Source organism: Frankliniella occidentalis, unplaced genomic scaffold (genome assembly GCF_000697945.3).
Source record: "Frankliniella occidentalis isolate FOCC.00 unplaced genomic scaffold, Focc_3.1 Scaffold194, whole genome shotgun sequence".
NCBI lineage: Eukaryota > Metazoa > Arthropoda > Insecta > Thysanoptera > Thripidae > Frankliniella > Frankliniella occidentalis.
In genome coordinates this window covers 224,438-227,670 of record NW_026267320.1, presented here as the reverse complement: position 1 = coordinate 227,670, position 3,233 = coordinate 224,438, and the positions used below count along the sequence as shown (strand labels likewise).

General features: G+C 46.8%; 1 protein-coding gene across 7 annotated transcripts in view; it reads left to right on the top strand.

Moving 5' to 3' along the window:
* Positions 1–3,233, top strand: part of LOC127750474 (uncharacterized) — a 111,607-nt gene that overhangs the window by 93,847 nt on the left and 14,527 nt on the right. The window lies entirely within an intron of this gene.

The window sequence follows — 3,233 nt, the reverse complement described above, 5'->3', positions numbered from 1 at the left end:
CAACAGTATTTAACATACTGCATGGATTGGAGGAGTCTACCCATTCAACACCTTTTCAACAAAGCTGACAGTGAGCCAAGTTATTTACATCACGGGCATCATTTACTCGGCCTCAAAAAATAACTTACAACCTAATTGTGCGTGTAATAATTGAGCCATAGGAGCATAACCTCCTACAACAATAACCGGAATGGAACAATTCAATATTTCGGACCGAAAACAAGTAAGCACTATACCTTGCGATTAATAACGAAAAGCGGCGATGTCCACTCTAAAATTCTGGTTAAAATCCTATGATCATCAATTATATGAGTAGGTATTTTGGGTATTTGGCAGAAACGCTGATCGTGACCGACCCCTATTTTCACTGTTTGTTTACGTTTCCATGAGGGCGCGGGAAATGCGCGGCGGGGGTGGGGTGGAGGAGAGGGGTAGGGGACGCGGCACGGCAAAGGAGGAGAGCAATAATTACGACATACTCACCGACATGTCGTGGTCACGGGATGTGATTCTTGTCTGGGGTAGGCAATCCCGCCTCGCTTGTCCAGGATGTGATCCTTTGGGGATGCTTCCCGTCCCGTGCATCGTTGTGTGGGTCCAGGCGGCAACGCCAGGGAATTGCCATGTGGCAATAATGAAATGATCAGGATAATAAACTATTATGGGCGATTTGCTATTAATAATAATTATGCACCAGCCGGGGTACACGACGTTTGTAAGTGGAAAAGTGCAAGTGAAGTGGCAATAAAGTGTCACTTGGTTGCCCCCTTGCTAAAGTGGCATTTAAGTGGATTTTGACATTTTAAATGGCAAGGTGGCGAAGTGGCAAGAAGGAGGTGAAGCGGTAAGGAGGAGGCAGAGTGGCACCCGAGTGGCATCAGTCTCCATATTTTTCGCACATATGTCTAATTGTACCGAGGTACCTCAGGAGACTTTCTGTTCAAACATCGGGGGGGGGGGGGGGGGGGGTCGGTCTGACCGTCCAACCCCAGTCCTGCGCTTTCCCTGCAGCCTCATATGACTAATCGAGCGTGGCGGATCATCAGCGAGAACGAAGAGCACCGCACTTGGTTCCCACCTTGCCACTTTGGCTCTTTATGGCCACTTCAACACTTAGATGCCAGTTAAATACTTCTTCGGAAAATTCTTGGTTGCCACTCCTCTTTCTTGCCACCTTGCCATCTGAATACTACTTAATATACACTTTGCCACTTATTTGCCTCTTGGTTGCTTACAACCACTTAACTTCCACTTCAGGGGCTCTTCGCCACTTATTTTTCTTCCCAGGGGTTCGCCTCCAGGCTCGGCAAGAGTTTTCGTCCTCCGTTTGGCGCTGGTGTAAGGCCTCAGAGCCGACCTGAAGTTCAAGTAGAGTTGGAACACGACTCACCTCCGTTGGCTGATGGGTAGCTCTGGTGGCAGGGTCGCTGTTACTGTCGAATGGACTCGGCGCTCGGGGGGCTTATTTTTATTATTTTTAAAATTACCGTCCTTTAATTTGTATCATCTGCTTTCACGATACGTCCCTCGACGTAGCTTTTTCACAGACATATCGTGGTCACGGGATGTGATTCTTTCCTGGGGTAGGCATTTGGGGTGGTCAAAAACTGCCAAAAATAGCGTGACGTAATATGTGGATGACGTAGCAAGTTTGTTGGTAGCCTCCAGTGAGAAATGACAAGTTGAATCGACGTCGAAATAAATGACATCGAAACAATGGAAAACTGGTGGAATCGACGTCGAAACGACATCGTTTCGACATGCATTTCTCACTGGGCGTATAACAATAATGTTTTTACCTTCTTATTTCACAGATTGTTTAGAGCAAGAAATATAAAAACCCGTACAACTAATTTCGATAATAGCGTCGCCTGCGGACGCTTGACTTGGATTTTGTCCAGCAGCGTCCATGCGGATCCGTACGTTTCCGCATCGAACTGAACAACCTCCCAGTCAGGCGACGGCAACGACGATAATATCGAAATTAGTTTCACACTCCGCCGAGAACAGTACTTGTTCTTTGAGATCGTCTAGAAAGTACGTCCGTATTTCTCAGATGCCTTCGGCAAACGACGAGAGCTCAGCGCCTGCGATACTCGGGGTAGGCCACCCCGCATCACACGCATGCATGGCAGACAAGATGTTGTCTACCTATCAGGCGCCATGGGAGCAGACATCTCGCTAAACTTGTAGGAGACCGCCGATTGTAAGGTCCATAGAATCCCCAACTGGGTTAAGTACACAGAGGCGCACTACGGAGCTGTACCCCCCCCCCCCCTGGCCTCGGTACGATAGAAATCACCACTATAGGGTTGATCATGTAAGTCAAAAGAACGAGTTTATTCACACGCACAAAATCAACTTTGTGTTTCACGTCTCCCGTGTTTTTGTCTAGGTGAAGGGAGGGGTGATGGGAGAGGGGCGCGAGCATTTAGGGCGGCGAGCGGACTTTTCGGGAGATGGCGGCGCTAAGGAGCCGTCTTGCCGTGAGGTGACGGTTGGGTTGCTTGTCTCTCGGGCGGACCTGTCCCAGAAAAGAGGGCTGAGCTGATGCAGTCATGAAATTGGTTTTCAAATCCATCGTGGGTAGTGGTACAAAAACTTACCCTGACCTCAAATTAAAATTTACTATTTTTTAGGGGTGAGAGTTTTTCTTGTACTATCCAATTTGGACCCTTTCTTATAGGACCCCCTCCCTCCCCAAAACATCTCTAATGCCTTAACGGGATATACAGGGAGATACAGCATAGCGGACAACATTTTCGCCCAATAGGCTCTTCTCCCAGAAGTTACCTCACAGAAAGTGCATATTTTCACGAGTTGTTTGTCTAGTGGGTTCTCGGCCGTGTTTGGAGCTAGAGAGCTCACATTCAGCACAGTTCTGTGGCTTTTCATCACAGAAAGCGACCCTGAAAATATCGGGTGCGAAGTTCTGACACACAGACAGATGCAATCAGTTTTGGGTCAGTGACCCAAAACAATCAGTTTTGGGTCAGTGACCCAAAACGTTTTGCGTCTGTCTGTGAGTTAGTAATGCGTAAACCTACAGCAGGTGAAAACAACTACAAAACTGACCAAAATAAGTATTTTGTTCTTTATTTTTCTTGGATTCAGGTACATACACTGATCATTAATCCTTTCAATCATACGCTGTAAACATTTTAAAAAATAAAGCTCGTTTTCCATACAAGGAGTTATGCTATGACAGCGTTATAAATTAATAAAAATGTACA